Source organism: Frieseomelitta varia, unplaced genomic scaffold (assembly GCF_011392965.1).
Source record: "Frieseomelitta varia isolate USP_RPSP 00005682 unplaced genomic scaffold, Fvar_1.2 scaffold_470, whole genome shotgun sequence".
Taxonomy (NCBI): Eukaryota; Metazoa; Arthropoda; class Insecta; order Hymenoptera; family Apidae; genus Frieseomelitta; species Frieseomelitta varia.
In genome coordinates, this window is record NW_025110224.1 from 406031 (window position 1) to 429818 (window position 23788).

The window sequence follows — 23788 nt, forward strand, 5'->3', positions numbered from 1 at the left end:
TGACGATCTCAAACGTCCAATATTTTTCACATTAATGTAAATTAGGCGAGTGACATTCGTCGCTGGATCTGCAATGAATAAGGCGTTGGAGTGCAAAGGGTTAAAGGAAGGATTGTAACCCTTTAACCCTAACCACTCCAAGATTTTTTCCTTCAGCTAGCTACCTATTACTCGAAAGTAACTATCATTTTTAAACCTGAATATGCTTTTTGTTTCTGACGATCTCAAACGTCTGATATTTTTCACATTAATGTAAATTAGGCGAGTGACATTCGCCGCTGGATGAATAAGGCGTTGGAGTGCAAAGGATTAAAGGGAGGATTGTAACCCTTTGCACTCCAAGATTTTTTCCTTCAGCTAGCTACCTATTACTCTAAAGTAACTTTCATTCTTAAACCTGAATATGCTTTGTTTTTGACGATCTCAAACGTCCAATATTTTTCACATTAATGTAAATTAGGCGAGTGACATTCGCCGCTGGATGAATAAGGCGTTGGAGTGCAAAGGGTTAAAGGAAGGATTGTAACCCTTTGCACTTCAAGATTTTTCCCTCAGCTAGCTACCTATTACTCGAAAGTAACTTTCATTCTTAAACCTGAATATGCTTTTTGTTTCTGACGATCTCAAACGTCCAATATTTTTCACATTAACGTAAATTAGGCGAGTGACATTCGCCGCTGGATGAATAAGGCGTTGGAGTGCAAAGGGTTAAAGGAAGAATTGTAACCCTTTGCACACCAAGATTTTTTTCTCCAGCTAGCCACCTATTACTCGAAAGTAACTTTCATTCTTAAACCTGAATATGCTTTTTGTTTCTGACGATCTCAAACGTCCAATATTTTTCACATTAACGTAAATTAGGCGAGTGACATTCGCCGCTGGATGAATAAGGCGTTGGAGTGCAAAGGGTTAAAGGAAGAATTGTAACCCTTTGCACACCAAGATTTTTTTCTCCAGCTAGCCACCTATTACTCGAAAGTAACTTTCATTCTTAAACCTGAATATGCTTTTTGTTTCTGACGATCTCAAACGTCCAATATTTTTCACATTAATGTAAATTAGGCGAGTGACATTCGTCGCTGGATCTGCAATGAATAAGGCGTTGGAGTGCAAAGAGTTAAAGAGAGGATTGTATTATATTACATTAATATATTATTGTATTATTTACAGTAATATATTATTGTATTACATTAATATATTATTGTATTATTTACATTAATATACAGGGTGTGTTTTGTAACGTGACATCAAACAACTCATAAAATATTTGTTGCACGAGGAAATGTTTCAGATGAGAAGTTGCATGTAGTACTAATCAGTTTTATGTTGCTTTTTCATCAAGGTACAAAGGTCACCTTCAATTTTTCAAGTGGAATAGCCGATATTTCATCCCGAATTCGGATAAAGCGTTAAAAATAAAAACGTACTACACCAAATGGGTGTATCTAAAACATACATAGTTACCGAGATGTTAGCAAAAATATTTTTTTTACATTGCATTAGAAAAGATTGTTGATGTCACCTAACTATATATCTTAGACCCCTTTTTGGTGTAATACTTATTTCACGCTTTATCCGGATCTTCCGGATGAACTATCAACCACTTAAAAAATTGAAGGTAACCTTCGTACCTTATCAAAAAAAAGCGAAATAACATGAAATTGATTGCAATACCACATGCCATCCCCTCACGTGCGACTTCTATCTGAAACGTTCTTTCGTGCAACAAATATTTTACGAGTTATTTGACGTCGTCACGTTTGCGAGACGCCCACTCTGTATATTAATTGGTATATTATTAATACATGGCCGGCCACTTTTAACCGACGCGATTGCGACGTGTCGCGGCGCGGAGATATAGATGGCGCGGCAGGTAGCGCGAGGCAGAATTCAGAGCGGCAGCGCACGTGTGTAGCCCTCTCATTCATAATCCGACATGAATATGTAGCACCGATACAACACCCTCTCGTTGCTCGTTACGCGAGTAACTGCGAGCTGCGGAATATGTGGCGCTGTATGGTATGAACCTGAACCTAACACGGATTATGTGGCCAGCATTATCCGGTGTCACTATCCGGCGTACTCCATCTTGTAAATCGATGCGAGGAGAGCGTGGTGCAGGTCAGGCGGGAAAAGAAGAAAAAAAAAAAAAAAAAAGGAAAAAAAACGGAAAAGTATTTATCAATACGAGACGATTCGTCTTTCTCGGCTCCATCGGCCGTTCAGTCGTTCTGGTTCTGTGATTTTTCAAGCTCGGCTGTGCGTCGTTTGAACGCAGATCGCTGAAAGAAATCAGAGAATACCGAGGGCTAGTCCAACACGCTGGATCATTCTCCAGTTGGGAAATTCCAAGCGAGTTCGCGGCACGCGATTCGTCGACGACTTTGCAGTCGATGCGCCACTATCCTCTCCTGTGGGGAGTTACATAAGCTACGCGACACTAGCTACAGCAGTTTCATTCTTCGAAATGCGAACCTCTGTGGCACGTTTCGTAATGCACGCCTGTTCCTCGGATCGGGTACATTTCTCACTCAGATGATATAATTGTCGTCGAAACCCCGGCTAAGCGTAGATAGAATTTACGTACGAGAGTATCGATCAGACGTTCCCTTCCACGGTGTGACCCAAACGTGGGACTCGAGTTTCTCTCATCGTGCACGTTAGAGACTTTTAGGAACAGAAGACGACACACGGTGGGACGATTCGAGTCAAAGATCGTAAGTGAAAGACACAACAAAGTTTCTTTGGAGGAAAGAAAAGAAGTTCGCCTGGAGGGAATTACGAAAGCGCTGGTTATCGATCAACAGAAAATTCCAGCCAGGAGGAGCGGGCGATCGCGACCGATCCAACCAGGAGGAAAAGGAAGGATCGGCGGCGAGATTAAGTGGCGCAAAGGGGAGAAAGTCAGGCGGCAGTGAAGAAGAAAAGGGAACGGCGCGACGTGGCGTACCGGAGAAGCGCGCGCGCGTTGAACAAATGGCGCATGATCTCGACCGACACGCCGAGGGTGACGAACATCGTCGTAATTGTCGTTCATCGTTATCGATGGTCGAAAAAGCTTCCTCGCGGCCGATTTATTGTCTCGAATGGCAGCGTGTTTAACCGCGCCTCGTGCGCTCGATCGCGACCGACCGACCGTCTGCCTTATCCGCAGAGGGGGGAGAAGGAGGACCGTGAACTGGGGCTTGCGGAGAGTCGCGAGCCTTCGGGGGAGGGTTGGCGAGGGCGGGGTGCACCTCGTTGCCCAGCATGATTACGCAACAGCCATTGATCTCCTCGTGCCGATAGTCGAAACCTCGTGCTCGCCACGATGCCAGATTCAGCGGCGCCTCCCTCCCTCCCGTCGCGCTCGCGCTTGTCAAATTCCGTTCTAAATACGTGGCGAGTTTTTGGAAAAAAGAGAGAGAGAGAGAGAGAGTGTGTGTGTATGTGTGTGTGTGTGTGTGTGTGTAGAAGGGAGCAAGGTGGTGGTAGCCGGAGGCAAATGAGAGAGAAGGAACGTTGGGTGGTGTACGATGATTGGAACGAACGAGAGAGAGAGAGAGAGAGAGAGAGAGGGAGGGAGAGTGATGCAGGTGAAAAAGTGAGAGTCAGAGAGCGAGAGAGGGGTGTTTGTGGAAGAGCGCAGGTTTGCAAGAGCGGGGAAGGGGTAAAGAAGGGGTGAACGCGTAGAGAATCGGACGCAGAAGGAGAGGGGGAAGGGGGAAAGAAAAAGAAGAAAAGAAAAAGGAAAAACAGCGGATGGATGAGAAAGTAGGCACAACGGATGTGGCTGGCGCCTGTACCGAGCTTTTGCTGCGACACCGAGCCTTCTATTCGCGATATTTGTTAGTCGGGTAGTTGCCAACAGCGCGTTGCGATCTTTTCTCTGCCACCACCACCACCACCACCATCGCCACGGCCACCACCACCACCACCACCACCGTGTAACGAGCGAGACCCACCTCCTCCATCGGCGCCAACTTCCACCGTCGTATCCTCCACTGGGCGCTCGCTCGTGGACACGCGCGCGCGCGCGAGAGAGAGAGAGGAAGAGGGAGAGAGGAAAGTAAAACGGTGGCGGTAGGTAGTTCCTCAGACGAGTTCTCGTCGGCGTGGCGCAAAGGTGGAACGGAACGGAAAACTACTGGTGGCGAGTCGGGTGGTGGTCCTCGTGGTCGGGTGTGAGGCGCGCGTGCGAGCGAGGCCGAGAGCGAAAGGGAGCAGGCGCGAGAGCTGGCCCGATCCGGACACAGGGACACGGGTGGTAGGTTCCTCGCGTTGCGATTCGAGACGAGAGGCGAGCGAGAAGGAAAACAGGAAGGACGGACGGAAGGAAGGAAGGAAGGAAGGAAGGAAGGACGGAAGGAGGAAGGAGTAGCAGGAGAAGAAAGAGGAGAAGGAGGAGGAGAAGGAGTAACAGCAGCGGCGGCGCCGGCAGCAACAGCAGCAGCAGCAGCAGCAGCAGCAGCAGGGGTAGGGGAGCGAAAAGGAAGGAGCTTCGCGGAAAGATCGGACTCAGTGTGTCAGTGTACCGAACGGTGCGTTCAGATGATAGGTGCCTCCCGGTGGAGGCGCTTCAGTCGGCCGGCCGCGATCCGCTTGATCGAGATATTCCGCGCTGCTGCGGCGACGGGACGCGTGTCACCGCCTTCGTTCGCGTCCTACCGTCTACTTTGCCCGTCTCGGTCCACTTTGCCACCGTCTACTCTTGGTGCTCGTCCCCGTGACCGAAGGCGTTGTCGTCCTTGACGAGACTCTCGGTCTCTCTCTCCGTTCGCCTGGCCCGTGGTTACGCGTCGAAAACGGAAATCTCGATGGCTCGTGCGCCGTGGCTGCCACTGTGCTCGGCCCGCCTCTCCACTCTCGTACCTTCGTTCGTCGTCTCCGTCTCCGTCTCCGTCTCCGTCGTCGTCGTCGTCGTCGTCGCCGTCCTCGCCGTCGTCGCCGTCGTCGTCGTCGTCGTAGCCGCCGCCGATCGACACCATCACCACCAACAGTGATCGCGTGTGAACGATGCGTCAGAGTAACGGAACGCACCGCGTCAGTTAACGCTTCCTGTACGTCTCTTCTTCTTTTTCTCTCTCTCTCTCTCTCGTCTTTTCGTCTCTTCTCTTCTCTTCTCTTCTCCTCTCTCCGGGGTTTTTCACGTCGTTGCTCTTTCTTTCTTTCTTTCTTTCTCTTTCTGTCTCTCTCTCTTTCTCTCTTCCCCTTGGATCGAGATGCAGCGAGGAGACTCGCGAACTGGTGCGCACCGATAGAAAAAAAAAAAAAAAAAGGAAAAAGGGAACCCGTTGTCGGGAAAACCGGGGAGAAAAAGGGAGGCTCCGAGTGCGAGAGAAGGGTGCGTGTGCGAGCGTGCGAGCGAGCGAGCGAGCGGTGCCTGTGGTGCGCTGTTGAAAGCAGGGTGACAGGTACTATTATTAGAGCGAGGAGAGGCGAGCGTGTGTGCGGGCGAGCGAGCGAGAGAGTGAAAGGCGGATGAAACGAACCGTGTGCGAATGAAGATGTAAATGTAAACGACTGGAACGACAACGATTCGAACGAGAAGAGAGAGAGAGAGAGTGAGAGAGAGAGGGAGGGAGGGAGGGGGGAGGACAGAGACAGAGAGAAAGAGAAAGAGAGAGAAAGTGCGAGGAAAAGTCGAAGAGAAAAGAGGGGGGAAAAAACGCGAAACGATCGACGAGAAGAAGGGAAAGCGGAGAGTAGGAGCGGGAGAGTTTTCTCTCGCGGAAAAGGGATTTTCGGATGGGTTGAAAAAAAAGAAAAAGGAAAAGAGAAAGGAAAGATAGATAGATACATAGATAGATAGATAGATAGATAGATTGATAGATAGAAAGAGAGAGAGAGAGAGCGAGAGCGAGAGCAGCCATTTTGATAGGTGGCTGTGTGTTGTGCGCTGCTGCCGCTACTGACTGCGCTGCTGGTGCTGCCTCTTAGCGTCGCTGATCATTGGTGTTCGCGTCACGGTGATCGTTTTTGGTAGTGCTCGTGTTGGTTCCTCGTGGTGGATCGGTCTCGTGTCGGTGCCCGATTGGTGTTGGTGCGACGGAGCAAACGAAACTGGACAGGGCGAGGGAGGGAGGGGGAGAGAGCGAAAGAACGAACGAAAGAAAGAGAGAGAGAAAGGAAGAAGAAGAGAAGAAGGAAAACGAGAAGATACGAGAGAGACACGGATAGAGAAAGAAAGAAAAAGAAAAAAAGAAAGAGAGAGAGAGAGAGAAAGAGAGAGAGAGAGAGAAATTTCGGAGGGGGCGGCTGATGAAGGAAGAGAAAGAAAAAGAGGAGCAAAGGCGTGAAGAAGATATCGAAGAACACGGCCGGTGTGCTAAAATTGAAGGGTAAAGGGGCCGGTTGGTGGTACGCGAAGAGAAGGAGAAGGAGAAAGAGATAGGAATAAGGATAAGGATAAGGATAAGGATAAGGAGAGGAGCAGGAGCAGCAAGAGGAGAAGGCGAAGAAGGGGAAGCGTAGTGGAGTGGAAGCATCGTCGGGTGCGTGTTGTGCGGGGGTGCACCGCTCTCCGGGGGCATGGGGCTCGGGAGGGGGATCCGCCCCCTCTCGTAACCGCCGCGAAGCGCCAAGATTTCCCGCACCGAGTTCATCGAGAAATGGGGGCTGACCCCTGTCCTCAAACCGAGGCAGGACCTACGCCCCCAACGGAATAGTGCGGAGGAACACGGTGACACGAGGTACGACTACTACACACCTAGCCATCCACGTCTCTCGTTCTCTATCATTTCGCGATCGATCGATCGATCGCTCGGTCGATCGTAAGAGGTTACCTTCTTTTGCATGCCGGACAATACCTTACCACCATCTACGTGCAACTTCTGCCTCCGACGAGTAGTAGTTGTTCCAGTTTTTCTATTTCTATTCGTTGTTGTTGTTGTTGTTGTTGTTCTTTTTCTTGTTCTTGTTCTTATTCTTGTTGTTATTGTTGTTGTTTTTATTGTTGTTGTTGTTGTTGTTGCAACGTTGTTGCCACTTACTTGTCATCGGTTTTTGGGTCACTATGGCCACAGTTGCCATCGGTTTTTGGGCAACCGATCCGGCGCCCAAAAGTGGACGCGGCTGGACTATTTAGCCTCCGACATGCTGACTAACAACAATTAGCGTAGTGAAGTTAGACTGATAAAAATAAGGTTCAATGTCGTATACGTCGCGTGGCTGTTCCTTTCAGTTACTAGCCATCCGCGTAGCCTTATTACCTTAGCGATGTATAGTTCGTTAGTCCGCAGCTGCTATCTTAGAAACACTACCGATCGTTCCAACGTAGATTGCGAATGCTTAGACTAGGTTCTAGGTTTCTTTACACCTTGTTCTTTCTCTCTCTCTCTCTCTCTCTCTCTCTCTCTCTCTCTCTCTCTCTCTCTCTCTTTGTGTGTTTGTATCTGCTCGCGAGCAGCGATCCAAAAATAGGAACGCGCGCGCGCGCAAGAGAGAGAGAGAGAGAGAGAGAGAGAGGGAACAATTCCGGAACGCGTCACGGAGCACAAAACGCGTTCTCTTAATTTCTTCTAGCCAGATCGAAGTAGCGCCAGATTGTCTCGGGGCTGAAACTTTACAAACGTAAATGGAATTACAACGAGGAAATGTAGATTTCGATCAAATTCGCGCGATCGGACCGCGACTCGCGCGTGTTTCGCGTGCTCGCTCCTCGCCGGCCACGCCGTGGGACGATCGAGGGGCGGCGAACAAATGATCAGCGATCCGGAAGCGTAATACGTGGAACAATTTTATACCGGGCAATTCGTATTGACATTCGATATTTGCTTTCTGTCGTCGCCTCGTTTCTCTTTTCCATTTCCGCGCGACGTCGCACCGACAGGGCCTCCCTTGATTTTCTATTTCGCTCGGCTACCGATTTTTACACCCCCGTTCTCCTACACCCCCGCCTCGCGTAATTACGCGAGAAATTTCGACGCTCGCGACATTCCCCTCCAACGGGCTGAACGATTCAACGTTCGTTTCACTTTTCCGATCGGAAGAATCGCTTCTCTTTCTCTCCGTAAAATACTCTCGCAATTCTGTCGGGTATCTCAAGATCGCGGTCTCTTGTTCGTCAACTCGGTCCCTTTAACCTCGCGCCGCGCACGTCGAAAATATTTGGCCCAAAATTGCAATATTTTCACAATTTCAAGTGTATCGAGGGTTAGGTTTTCCTAACCTAAACAACTTAGAGTTTTCTCTCTCTCTCTCTCTCTCTCTCTCTCTCTCTCTCTTTCATTAACTTAAAATTCTTGCGCTGGAATGAGAATTCTTTGTCCCAAATTGCAGCAATTCCTCAGTACATTGAAATGTAACCCAGGCAAAACAAATAATAAATTTATTACTTCTCAGTAACATCTATTCCGATATACCGATGAATTCCAAGAGGAAGACGAATTATTGTATACGGTTTGGTCACTCGTTATGGTCCGCGAACCATTTACTAGCGGCAACAGGTTAATCCACTTGCGCTGGCAACCGATTGCGGACCATAACGAGTGACCGTACACAATAATTCATCGCTTTTCGAACTCGTCGGTGTAATACTATTGATCAGTAATAAATTTGTTATTTGTTATTTGTTTTGTCTGAGTTATACTTAATTGTACTTAAAACTGAGTAAATATTGCAATTATGGGACAAAAAATTCTTATAATTCAAGTTAACCACTTGCACTGGCAACCGATTGCTGCGGATCGTAACGAATGACCGAACCGTACACAATAATTCATCGCTTTCTTTTCGAACTCGTCGGTATGATACTATTGATTAGTAATAAATTTGTTATTCGTTTTGTCTGAGTTATACTTAATTGTACTTAAAACTGAGAAAATATTGCAATTGTGGGACAAAAAATTCTTACAATTCAAGTTAACCACTTGCACTGGGAACCGATTGCGGACCGTAACGAGTGACCGAACCGTAACGAGTGACCGAACCGTACACGATAATTCGTCGCTTTCTTTTTTTTTGAGCTTGTCGGCATGATGTCGCTGGATAGAAATGATCGAAAACCAATTAAATATACTGAGAAAATGTTGCAAGAATTCTCATTCTGGCGCAAGAGTTTCAAGTTAATGAGAGTGGAGAAAACGCTATGTTTTTTTAGGTTAGGAGAATCTAACCTAAAACCTCGAAACTCCATTTGGATCCGGCCATTTCGCTACGAAACAATTACCGACAGACTAAAATACACGATACGATCGTGAATTATCGAATCTCGGCGAGCAGTCTGGACTCTAAAAATACGCCGGCATTCCTCACGGTGGACCGCCGTGCGTGTCTCGTGCGTACGTGATAACGCGGCCTTCTCGCCCCGAGACAACAGGCGCTGACATTCCAGAAACTCGACTGGAATTTACGTCGCGGCGCGGTGATTTCTCGCGCTGCCTCGCGTTGCCACGAGATCGGTCAGTCGTCCGATAAAATCGACGATCACGAGGTTAACAAGAGCCGCGTGGCCCGCGTTTTGGCTGATCGGTCCATTACGAGCGACTACTAGCGTAAATATTTATGAAGGACGTGCGGCGAGCAGTGATCGCGTAATGGCGTTTCGATGGACGATCGGGGCGGCGGCCGTTTCGCTAAATCTAAGCGAAATTTAATTTCGGAATAATAATTTGTTAATAAATTTTTGAAGCAATGTTTTACCAGCATTTGGCAAAATAACGGATTTCGATTAATGCAGCTCGTTTGGTCAGTTGAAGGAATTTGAAGGAAGTTGTGCAGATGATAATAAATTGAAGGACTGATTGTTTGAGAAAATAACATTTGAACATTTGTCGTTAAAATAAGATACAAAATAAATGGAACGAAATTACTCAAATGGGAAAGTGAAAGGAAATAAACAATAAAAATCAGAATGGGAATTGAGATAATTTATTAGCGTGTGTTATTAGAGGCAGACCTGGGCGAAATTTATTTCGAATGATAATTTGTTAATAAATTTTTGAAACAGTGTTTTAATAGTATTTGGCAAATAATGGATGGCATGTAGCTCATTTGATGAGCTGAAGGAGCTTGAAGCTATACAAATAATGAATTGAAGAATTAAAATAAGATTCAAAATAAATGAAACCAAAATGCCTAAATGAAAAAAAAGTCAATAATAATCAAAATGAAAACTAAAATAATTTATTGCTATGTGTTATTAGAGCTGATTCATTTGATAATTAACCATTTGTCTTCACTAAATAATAAGCACAGAAAATAAATACATTTAAAATATGAAGCCAAAATACTGAAATGAGAGAAAAAGAATCAATGAAAATCAAAATAATTTATTAGCGTGAGAAATTTGTCTAACTTTCAATAGGGCTCGTTTCTCAAACATTTGGTCCGTTAACGAATGATATAAAAATAATATAAAATTAATATAAAATTTGGGAAACAATCTGTTAAACTTGCACATGAGAACAGATTTCCTACTGATGACGAGAATTTTCAGTAAATTATGTTTTATTAATATATGAAGCATATCTAAATTTCTTCCATCGTTATAAAAAAAAATCTAGCGATATCCATTTTAATCTGTAGACAAACGTAATAACTAAACATTGGACATTGTATCTTCCGGCGAGTGGTAAATAATTCATTTCACGAAATAACAATCATAAGTCACTTGATCGGGAATGAATCAATTTAATTTCTACGGGAAACACTTAATTAACGTAGTTTCGTTATTTTATACAAATAGATTATTTCCAAAAGCAACATTAAAAATAACAACGAACTTAAAGATATAATAACGTTATTCGAAAATTTTTGGCCTGAATCAAAGGTAGCTAACTGGCGACCCTTGCCCCCACTTTCCTCGTCGCTAGCGCTGTCCCTCCCCCACTACGCTGAGAGCCATAATACTCGCGTTAGTTATACACACGTGTGTACACATAAATTATCCCCTTCACTGCTAAAGTTAAAGCAAGACGGGGAAAGTAATTTGTACAGCCCTCTGCGGAACAGAAGCTGGAAACTAATATTCACGGTTGAAGGAACCTGTAGACTGATTGAGCGAGCAGCAGCACCGTTTCTCAGCATTAGATCAGTTTCATCGTTGATCGTTCATCGTCGCACAGAAAGCCCAAACTGCCGCCGGTCCGAGTCTTTTACGCGAAAATGAAATAACCAGCGAGCAACGAACGAACGAACGAACGAACGAAGGCGTTCGCGTGGTAATCAGGTTAGGAAAACTCGCGAAACTACTTTCTCAACGAAGTAACCTCGCGAAAGTTTCCCGTCCGAAGGAGCCGGAAAGTCGGGCACGGAGGGGAGCCGAAAGAGAGAAATATAGAAGGAAATTGCGAGAATTGCGATCGGCCAGGCTAACGGGATTAAAGGAATCGATTAAAGTCCGGACAGTCGAGGTTTTCGTAAGTAGCGGCATCGGTCGAATTAATCCGCGAAGCAATTTCAGCGAAATTCACGTCCTCCTTGCTTCGTTTCTTCTTCTTCTTCTTCTTCTTCGTTTCCTTTCTCGTCGCTCGAAGTGACGTCTGTCTTGGTTGTTTCGGAAAAGTTGATCGAAAGGGAACTTCTCGCAGCCAAAGGCCGTGTGACGGAACGAAGGTTGCAGAAGGCACGAGACGGAATAACGAACGGCGTGTATTCGACTTTCTGTTCGATAAAATGGCTACGGGCCAAGCGGACCAAGTTCCTTCCGACGGTGAAAGAAATTTGGGCCGCGATTGCCAAATTTAACAAACAACCCAATGGGGTTAATGATATACACCCCCGTTCGGAAATCTCGGGGCAAAGTGCTGTATTCGTGTAGTAAAAAGTAGCACGACAAAAATGCGGATTGTGAATTATACGATAAAGTTGTTATAAATTATACAATAAACACAACGTTTGCGATGTAAATTAAATAATGAAGGTATGAATTGCGTGTGCAATATGCAATAAATGCAATATACAATAAATTATACGACAAAGGTTATAAATTATACAATAAACACAACGTTTACAATGTAAACTAAATAATAAAGGTATGAATTGCGTGTGCAATATGCAATAAATGCAATATACAATAAATGCAATACACAATAAATGCAATATACAATAAATGCAATACACGATAAATGCAATACACAATAAATGCAATATACAATAAATACGATATATAATTAAATAGAATGAGTATTATATATATTATTATAATTTAGAATAAAAATATTGATATAGGAATTTTTAGAATAGAAGAAAAATTTAAAACAGAATATTTAGAATAAAAACTCTGTGCATAAATATATTGTATTATATTAAATATTGTGCTATTATATTACGGTACATGAAAATTACATTACAAAATTGAATCAAGTGCAAGATTACAATCAAATTAAAGTACAGTTACATGCGGTTACAATTAAACAGAATAAATATGAAACATACTTTATGGAATAGAGACTTTGTTGATGAATATATTGTATTGTTACATTACAATATATAAATATAACAAGATTAAATACGAAATACATTTATATACACTGAATTTTTAATTAAAACTGAATTAAATTTGTTTACATTGAATTTTGAATTAAAATTACGTACAATGTAATTGAACACGGTAAATATAAAACATACTCTACGGAACGAAAACTTTGTTAATATATAAATATATTGTATTATGTTACAATATATATCTACATTAAAATTAAATCGAGTGCAAAATATATTTAATTTTCAATTGAAATTAAATGCAATATATACGGTATAATTAAACGCAGAATATAAAAATAATATATAAAATATATATTAAACGCATTAAATATATAAAAAATACATTATGGATTGAAGATTGTTAATATATTAATATATTGCATCATATTAGATTATACCAAAAGTTTCTTTCGTTTTATTGATGAATATTGCATTGCACAATATTATACGTTTTAGATCATGTTATTGAATTATGCACGATTCATTCTGATTTATTACCTTTCTCCGTCTCTACGGAAGCTTCATAATTTTTCCAAAATTTCTGGAATTTGCTGGCGAAATATTGCATAGCGCGCGTTGAGGTGCATTCTTGTGTCATTTATCGAGCCATTTATCTTTTGACCGCAGAAGTCATATTTTTTAAATTCGTTATCTTTCATTAATAAATTCCCGTCGTGGCCCAGTAAATGATACAAATATGCATCTTCAGCAACAATTCCGTTAGAAAATCACAGAAATTTTGGAAATGATAGTACGAGGCTTCCGAGGAGACAGAGAAAGAAAACGGAGAAAGATCAGAATGGATCATAGTTCAATACGACTTAAAACATAAAATCACGTGCATACGTTATTCATCAACAAAATGAAAGAAATTTGGAACAGTCTAATACAGTGTAATATACTATATAATATATGTAATTGTGTACAAAATGTATTGTAAAACATGTGGGCACAATTCAATACGACGTGAAACCATATTTACATTATTCGCCAACAAAATGAAAGAAATTTTTGGAACAGTCTAATACAATGTAATATATTATAATATACACTGTTCACGAAAATTACGGGGATATTTCAAAATGAATATGAAGCGATAAAAAAAAAGAAGCATTTGATTGTTTTCTTATTAAACAAGAAAGCAAACGACAAGTCAAAGAAAGTTGTCCGTGTTTAATAAAAAAAACAATCAAATGCTTCTTTTTCTTATCATATTTACTTTGAAATATTCCCTAATTTTCGTGAGCAGTCTATTATAATATATACAAACATAAATATATTATAAAAAAATATAAAACAATATATATATATATATACATGTATTATATAATATATATTTATATATATAATTATATTTATATATAATTATATTATATTTATGTATAATGTATATATAGTTGTATATATAGTTGTATTATTTAATACATATTTATATATATATATAATTATATTTATATATAATTTATCTATAATTTATATATAATTATATTACATTTATGTATAATTTATTTATAATTATATTATATTTATGTATAATTTATATATAATTATATTATATTTATATATAATTTATATATAATTATATTATATTTATAAAATATATATATTATAAATAAATATATATATATATATATATATTGTGATACAACATATAACAATATAAATAATCACCACCCTCTGCTCGTGACGCACGCACGCGAGACGTGAATCCACGCTCCTAACTTAAACCCTCGTCGACGATACGGAAAATTCGCGCGCGGCGAACTAATTACTAGGATCGCGAGAAGCTGGTGAAAAAAGAAAGGGAAAAAAAAAGAAGAAAGAAAAAAAAGGAAGCTGAAGCAGCGGCGAGTATTTTCCAAAGGGTGAGGACTCGCGGGGCCCATCGCCGTGAAACGCGCCCGCGAAGTAGCGCGGCTCCGCTCGAGTGACAGTTTTTTACTCGCCGCGACTCGTTGGCGTTGGTTGGTTGGTTTCTCACGTGTTTGAGCTCACGTGTGCTCCTTCAGTAACGCGTGCACCTAGCCAACCTCTTGGAAAATGCTCGCCTAACTCGCGATTTCGCTAACGTGGGCCTTCAGGTTCTACGAACGTCGCGATCTGGTTTTTACCATCGTGATTTTTTTACCTCGTCTAAACGAATTCTCGTCGAGTCACGCGTTCCGATCTTTCGATTTTTCATGATCTCTTGAAGAAACTAGCACCAGGTGTACGTTACTTTTGATCAACGATATGCCGAGCGTGTTCTACGTGGAAAAGATATTTTTTTCGATCGACGTTCGACTGTTTCTTTCTTGAAACTGGCAGGTTTTATTTTATATATAAATTAGAAAAAATATTAACATATAAATGAATAGTTGGATCTAAAAATATTAATTAATAATAATCTAATAGTATATTTATCTTTTATATATATATATATATATATATATATATATATATATAAATTTATACAAGTATAATAAACAGTTGGATCTAAAAATATTAAGTAATAATAATCGAGTAGTATATTTATCTTTTATATATATATATAAATTTATACAAGTATAATGGGAACATTATTAATAAGTATATCTTTACGTGTTTAAATCATACGTGTATCATATTTAAACATATTACAGTATTAATATACAATAATTTATATATAATATAATGATTGATATAACTATTTTTCGTTCCTCGCGTATAAAAAAATTTTTACGTTAGACAGTTTCGATTTTTCGATCCTTTTATTGTGCTTGGTCGATAGGTTCCTTCTCTCTCTTTCTCTCTCGAAACTGGCAGGTTTTATTTTATATATAAATTAAAAAAAAAAATATTAATATACAAATAAACAGTTGGATCTAAAACTATTAAATAGTATATATACATATATTTATTTTTCATATTTATATAAATTTATACAAGTATAATAGGAAACATTATTAATAAATATATCTTTACGTGTTTAAATTATACGTATATCATATTTAAACATATTACAGTATTAATATACAATAATTTATATTATTTTTAAACTATTTTTATGTTATAAAATAATTTATATTATTTTAATTTATATCATATTTAAACATATTACAGTATTAATACACAATAATTTATATATAATATAATAATTAATAGAATTATTTTTTGGTTCCTCGCGTATAAAAAAATTTTCGCTCTCTCTCTCTCTCTCTTTCCCTCTCTTTCTAAACAGTTATTTTAATATAATTATTTTTGGAGTTCTTCGTATATAAAAGAATTTTCTTCAATCGTCGCGTTAGACGTTCCGATTTCTCGATCCTTTACACTTTTGATCTTTCTCGAAGCTGGCAACTGTACGTGTATTTTCATTTAACGAGATACGCCTTGCGTATTTCGAACGCGCGCGACGAGTCTTGGACGGAGCGGTGATTTGTCAAAGCGCAGAGACGATGGATGACGAACGAGCGTCACCACACGCGACGTTAAACGGCGCTTCGTTCTGGCTAACGATCCGAAATGAAACGGGGAATTGGAGAATTGAAATATTTGCGCGTGTGAACGTTCGAGCTCGAAATATCTCGTTACGATTAGCAATTATTCTTCGTTCTCGCGGCTTCTCGAAAACAAGTGACCAACTACTTCTTTCGTTTTGTCTCCGCCAATTCATTCCCTGCTAGTTACGTTCAACTTTGCTTCAACTATGTTCTTTCTCTGTCCTGTTGGCGAAAACTCGTCCTCGGCGAAATTTACGCAAGACAGGAGAAAGGACCTTTCGAAGATAGCGAGAGTCAAAGGATAAAAATGAAAGCGAGGATGCTCGAGAATTTTGTATGTAAAATAAAAATAAAATGAATCGATTGCATATATAAAATAAAAATAGAAGGATATTTTATCTGCGTGATGTTTAGTAAAGAAAATTTATTAAAAAAAATAGGGATTGATAGAATAAAAGTCTCCATAGTCAATCTATAGAACCGTCTTCTTTGAATTCTTACTACTCTATTAACCTCTTGCGCTGGAGTAGCACACGTCGAGAATATTTCGACCAAAATTGCAATATTTTCTCAGTTTCAAGTATATTTAAATAGAACAAATAATAAATTTGTTACTTCTCAGTAATTTCTATCCAACGACCATATTTCTATGCATCATATCGACGAGTTCAAAAGGAAAACGACGAATTATTGTCTACGGTTTGGTCACTCGTTACGGTCCGCAATCAGTTGCCAACGCAACTGGTTAACTTCTTGCGCTGGAATGACGTACCACGCACGTCGAAAATTTTTTATCTCAAAATATGCAATATTTTCTTCTCAGTTTCAAAGTGTATTTAAGTAAAATAAAATAGACAAAACGAGTAGTAAATTTGTTGCTTCTCAATAATTTCTATCCAGTGATGTGTCATATCCGACGAGTTCAAAAGGAAAAGGAAAGCGACGAATTATTTTATACGGTTCGGGGTCGCTCGTTATGGTCCGCAATCGAGTTGCCAGGTTAACCTCTTGCGCTGGAATATAACGTGTCACGCACGTCGAGAATATTTCGCTCAATATTGCAATATTTACAGTTTTAAGTATACTGAAAGGCAAAATTATTACTTCGTAGTAATTTCTATATTTACAGATCATTTCTATCGCCAGCGATATATACCGATGAATTCAAAAAGAAGACGAATTATCGTATACGATTTGGTCACTCGTTATGGTCCGTGAATCAGTTACTAGCGCAAGAGGTTAAATCTCTAGTGAATCTCACTATCTTCTTACTTGCTAACAACTAGCAATTCTCTCTCTCTCTCTCTCTCTCTCTCTTTCGATCTTCACACTTTTTCTCTGTCTCTCTCTCTTCCTAGATTTTTACATGCACACAGACACTCGTATAATTTAATATTTCTCAGTCCTAGACCTAAAACAAATATTCCTAGACTTAGCCGTTTCGCTATAATCGTCTGATAGATGGCACTGAAAAAGGCGACGATTGTCCCTTTCTTGGGACAGGAACTAAAGTTCCATTCCACAGTTGGAAGAACGAAAAAAACGACCCGCGAGTCGAGCGAGAGTTGCAGTGCAAAAAATGTGCAGCATCGCGACGTCCCTCTCGGGGGAGCACTCGATGCCCTCGATGCCCTCCAAGTGCTCGAGGAAATCAGGTGACCGCAAGAAGAAGCTGCCTCTTCACCCTACCACGAGTCGAGAATCTTCGAATTAACGACTCGAACGGCGTCGTGTCTGGCCATCACCGATGGGAACGCACGATCTCGAGGTGGCCGAGGACGACGACGACGTTAGAATCGTTCGAATCTGGCCCACCAGGGAGGAACGCTGAAAGCCCTCGGAGGTGGAGGATGCATGCAGCGTCAGCTCTTCCTCAGCTCGTCGTCGTTCTCGTCGTTCCGTCGCTCGATCTCTCTCTCTCAATGTGGGTCAACTTCGTACTGGATTATGCTCGAGCACGAATGCACGCGCGCGATTTCCAAAACGAGGTCTCGCCAAAACTCGAGACTCGCCTGGTACTCTGATAAAGAGAGAGAGAGAGAGAGAGAGAGAGAGAGAGAAGGAGGACGATTCTAAATTCGAAGAGTACGAAAAACGTCGTCTTTCACCGAAAAAAAAAAAAAAAAAAAAAAAAAAAGAAGGGCCCGCCGCGTCTTCTCTTTGGAAGAGAGCACGATCGAACACCGGGGACGCTCGTGTTCTATTTTTGCCCCGCTACGACAGGGCTGGACTGTTTACCAGCCAGTGAGTAAACGAAGGAGACCGCTTCCGTACATGGAAGCTGCGTTCTCGCCGAGACGGCGTGTGTTATCGTCGTCTCTGAACGCGCCGGACGCTGAACTCCTCGACGTTCCACGTTTCAAAAAGAATTCTCTGGGATTCTCTAAAAGGCGCACACATACGTTGAAACATGCAACCAACTGGCTTCAATTCTTCGTGCCCCAAGATTTTTGCACGATTGAAAAACACTATTATTCTAAAGTAACCTTTGCTTTTGACCTCTTGCGCTTGGAATTGACGTGCCACAAATTTTTTGTCCCAGAATTGCAATATTTTTCCTAGGTTTCTTTCAAGTATATTTAAGTATAACCAAATGGGGAAACAAATAATAAATTTATTAATTCTCAATAATTTCGATCCAGTGATGTCACGTCGACGAGTTCAAGAAGAAAGCGACAAATTATCGTATACGGTGTTGGTCACTCGTTATGGTCCGCAATCAGCTGCCGCAGCGCAATTGGTTGATTTTCTTTATTCATCTTTTGTTGTTTTATTTTATTTTGCTTTATTCCTCTATTTATCTTTTCTTTACCTATCGATTTATCTTCGCGTTCCAAGCGAGGCGGGCGAACAACAGTTGATGACTCGCGAATTTATTATTTTTTTCTAACTTAATGGTAGCTAGCGGCATTGATTGGCAAATAATTTCCAGTGATTGTTTCTATCCAGCCGTCATACCGACGAGCTTCGAAAAGAAAGCGACGAATTATTAAGTATACGGTGTTGGTCACTCGTTATGGTCCGCAATCAGCTGCCGCAGCGCAATTGGTTAATTTTCTTTATTTATCTTTTGTTGTTTTATTTTATTTTGTTTATTATTTATCTCGCGATTTTTATTATTTTTCTAACTTAATGGTAGCTAGCGGCATCGATTGGCAAATCATTTCCAGTGATCAAATAATTTCTATCCAACTTCGAAAAGGAAGCGGCGAATTATTGTATATACGGTTCGGTCACTCGTTATGGTCCGCAATCAGCTGCCAGCACGGCGCAGGTGGTTAATTTTCTTTATTCATCTTTTGTTGTTTTATTTTACTTTGTTTATTCCTCTATTTATCTTTTCTTTACCTATCGATTTATTTTCGCGTTCCAAGCGAGGCGGGCGAACAACAGTTGACTCGCGAATTTATTATTTTTTTCCAACTTAATGGTAGCTAGCGACATTGATTGGCAAATAATTTCCAGTGATCGTTTCTATCCAGCCGTCATACCGACGAGCTTCGAAAAGGAAGCGACGAATTATTAAGTATACGGTGTTGGTCACTCGTTATGGTCCGCAATCAACTGCCGCAGCGCAATTGGTTGACTTTCTTTATTCATCTTTTGTTGTTTTATTTTATTTTGCTTTATGCCTCTATTTATCTTTTCTTATCTTTGCGTTCTAAGCGAGGCGACTACAGTTCACTTGCAAACTTATTATTTTTTCTCACTTAATGGTAGCTAGGCGACATCGATCCGCAATTTTTATGCAGTATCACACCGACGAGTTCAAAAAGAAAGAATTATCGTGTACGGTCTGGTCACTCTTTATGGTCCGCAATCAGGTGCCAGCGCAAGTGGTTAACTTTCTTCGATTTATCTTTGCGTTCTAAGCGAGGCGGCTACTGTTCACTTGCAAACTTATTATTTTTTCTCACTTAATGCTAGTTAGGCGATATCGATTCGCAAATAATTTATATCCAGTATCACACCGACGAGTTCAAAAAGAAAGCGACGAATTATCGTGTACGGTGTTGGTCACTCGTTATGGTCCGCAATCACGGATTGACGATCTCCAACAAATTCTCAAACAGCGCTGACTCCTCGCATTCCTATTTTCTCACATTAACGCAACATTAACAAAATTAAATTTCACATTAATGTTAATTAGGTGAGTGACAGTTAGGGTTCAAAGGGCTGACGCAGGTTTCATCAAACCTAGAAATCGACGCATGCATCGCCGCGTGTTTCAACGCGTGTGTGTGTGTGTGTGTGTCTTCACATCCACAAATCGCGGATCGTTTCAGAAATCTAAGAAATGAACGAGCGTTCACGCGCGAAACGGCGACACGTATCTATTGATCTTCGTTCATGCGCGAGAAAACGTTCATGTCTCCAGAACGATTCGAGAGCGAAGCGAGTGGCGAATGTTGACTTGTCGCAGTTGCCAGTCTCGCCTTTAATCCCGCGATCCCTTTATCTTAAAGTCTCCGTAAAGTTGAGGCGAGTCCGCGAGAGATGCGTTTAGCGAAACTCTCTCGTCTTTAATCATCCTCGGCGACGAGAGATCTCTCTCTCTCTGGGAAAATATCCTGCGGCCGTCGGGTCCAAGGCGCACGAATTGCACCGAACACGGCCAATTTCACTTATCACCGTCCAATTTACACCGACTCGCTGGAATATTCCGGAGCTACGGTACTCCGTATGCCGTAGATATAATGGCGACGTTTGAGAGAGAGAGAGAGAGAGAGAGAGAGAGGTGTCGGCGTGTAATTGATAATACGAGCTTCAGCGGCGAGTTAATTGCGTCCCTCGCAATGGAATCGTTTTGAAAGCTACAGCGAATCACGAAGAGAATATTTTTCCTTTCCTTTCTTTTTTTCGGCTGGACCAGTTTCTGTAATCGATTTCCCCTGTCCACCATTGTGGAAATTCAGCAATGGTAAAATGGCCGATCGTTATCGAACCGGCGTTCGAATTCCAGCGCTGCGGTTCCTCCCTCCGCGTGCCAAACCTGTCGACCAATGTCCTGGAAAACGCTCGAGTTCCCGTTGGACTTCCCGTCCGTTTCGAGAAAAGTCGCCATTCCATTTTTGTCACCTCGATTCCCGAGCAAACAGCGAGTCTCTCGACGAAGCTCTCGACGATTTTTTAACCCCTTTCAGTTGCAACGTCGTGGTAGGAATCGTGGTTTCGACTTGAGATCGGCAAATGCGAATTGTATAGGAGAACAAGAAGAATACTTTTCGAAATCCGATACTTCGGAAAGCCTGAGGCTTCGAGTTGTTGAAGATTTATCAAGTAGAAGTTCGTTAACTTATGACGTGACGGAATAGAATAACTGACAGGTGGTTTTTTTTTTTTTTTTTTTTTTCTTTTCTGGAGGTCCGGAAATAACGGAAGAAACGCGGGAAATCAAAGTTTTGTGCAAGATGCTTCGGCTTTGAGATGAATTTGAAACTTTGTCGAGCAATAATATCAAGCAAATTTTGAACGAAACACGTTCAAAGTTAATTCTCTTGAAAAGTGGAGCTTCGAGTGAAAAGATTCTATTCTAGGTGATATTCTGCTTGGTTTTGTACGGTAGACAATCTTCTGTTAATTACTATTACTCTGTCCGAAGTTGGCTAAATTCAAGTATAGTTGACGAATCTCTAAAGTTGAATGCCTCAAATAAAAATATTTCATTCTATATATTTTTCTCATCTCTTGCGAGAAATCGTCCCCTAGTATAGGTTATTCTAACATATGTGGTGTCCCCTAAATTTGAAACGTTCCGTGCAATTATTTTCTGAACTATTCGTTGTAGAATAAAATGTTTCGAATAAAACTTAGTTCAGAAATTTATTTTAAATAAAACTTACTTTAAAAAACTTTACTTTAAAAATTTGTTCTATAATAAATAATTCATATATTTGATAATTCTTTGAACGTTACAAATGAAACGTTGTGTATAAACCCTGCGCGTTTGAACCCTTTCGAATGGAATGTCCTGTATAATTACGCGTTTGAACATTTCTGATGGAACGTCTTGTATAATAGCGCGTTCGAACGTTTCAAATGAAACGTCCTGTTCAATTACGCGCTTGAACGTTTCAAATGAAACGTTCTGTATAGCTGCGCGTTTGAACCTTTCAGATGAAATATCCTGTATAATAGCGCGTTGAAACGTTTCAAATGAAACATCTTGTATAATAGCACGTTTGAGTGTCCTGTATAATTTGCGTTCGAACGTTTCAAATGAAACGTTCTGTATAACTGCGCGTTTGAACTCTTCGGATGAAATATCCTGTATAATAACGCGTTTGAGCGTCTCAAATGAAACGTTCTGCATAAAAGCGCGTTTGAATGCCCTTATAATTTGCGTTCGAACGTTTCAAATGAAACGTTCTGTATAACTGCGCGTTTGAACCTCTCGGATGAAATATCCTGTATAATAACGTGTTTGAGCGTCTCAAATGAAACGTTCTGTATAAAAGCGCGTTTGAATGCCCTTATAATTTGCGTTCAAACGTTTCAAATGAAACGTTCTGTATAACTGCGCGTTTGAACTCTTCGGATGAAATATCCTGTATAATAACGTGTTTGAGTGTCTCAAATGAAACGTTCTGTATAAAAGCGCGTTTGAATGTCATGTATAATTTGCGTTCGAACGTTTCAAATGAAACGTTCTCTATAACTGCGCGTTTGAACCTCTCGGATGAAATATCCTGTATAATAACGCGTTTGAGCGTCTCAAATGAAACGTTTTGTATAAAAGCGCGTTTGAATGTCCTGTATAATTTGCGTTCGAACGTTTCAAATGAAACATCCTGTACATAATTGCGCGTTCGAACGTTTCAAATGAAACATCCTATACATAATTGCGCGTTTGAACGTTTCAAATGATAGATATATCCTGTACAGTAGCGCGTTCGAACGTTTCAAATGGAACGCCCTGTACAATGCTTTCGACGCTCTACATCTGACACGACCGTAACACGTTACAGTGTACGTCAACGTTTACCAACGAAGACTGAGTGAGAAGAAAATCGTATGTCGAGGGACGTTAGCGCGACTATGCGTGTCATTCCTCCACGTATCTCATCGTCGCGTCGGACGAGAAAGCTTGGACGAGGCAATCTGCTCATTAACAAGGGCTCGTCCAACAAAAATCCCTCTCCTAAAAAGGCTCGGTCGTTTTTCTCATCTCGCGAGGTGTCGACATTTTTGTATTTCGCAGCAGAGAGGAAACGCTCGCTGGACTCGCTGGGCGCGCTGGGTTCACCGAGTTGGCACGGATTCTTTTTCGGTTAGCCTGGGCTCTCCTCCAAACCTTTCGATCGCAAGCAGCAGGAGTTTCGCTGGCCGAAAGTTGCGGGCGAAAAAATGATACGCGACGATCTACGATGCCGAAGGTATTACAGATGGCGCGTTGTAAACGAAACGCGAGAGAGACCACACAGTGGAGGAGCGAACGTTGCGATTCCTCCACCGCGCAACTTTTCCCTCCCCGACCAGGCTAACGAACGGGATCGTTACTCAGCTCGACAGCCCGTGTACTACCACGCTCGTAATTTTGAAATATACTGCTACCCGCCACTATCGTCGGGAGATCAACGGTGAACCGGAAATTCGGCTCTACTCGCTAACGTGCGCGATATTAACGTCTAGCTAGAATGAGATTCTACTAATAGTCGGGAGGGCATTAGATATCGGAACTGTTGTGAACTGTTTGCGAAAAGAGAAATCGTACAGGCAAAAAATCTCACCGAAAACGTCAAAACGCATTGTTCGCTTCCTGAAAGAGTTATTAGCTTTCTTAGTGTCGAATTATTGAAAACTGTCATTATGGATTCGATGATGCTGATCTCAGAAAATGAAAATTTATTCTTCAGTTCGAGCCACTGCCGTTCGGGCACGAAATGTTGAAGCTGTTGCAATTTTGTGAAAAGAGATCGTAC

At 41.3% G+C, this 23788-nt stretch overlaps 1 protein-coding gene and 1 long non-coding RNA gene across 5 annotated transcripts in view; both read left to right on the plus strand.

Annotated features, from left to right (window-relative positions):
- LOC122532756 (potassium voltage-gated channel protein Shaker) overlaps positions 1-23788 on the plus strand; it is a 110752-nt gene that overhangs the window by 44939 nt on the left and 42025 nt on the right. The gene's annotated exons all lie outside the window — the stretch shown is intronic.
- LOC122532757 lies at positions 3728-6097 on the plus strand. Its single transcript, XR_006307570.1, has 2 exons — positions 3728-5039; positions 5861-6097. It is a non-coding gene; the product is annotated as an uncharacterized LOC122532757 (long non-coding RNA).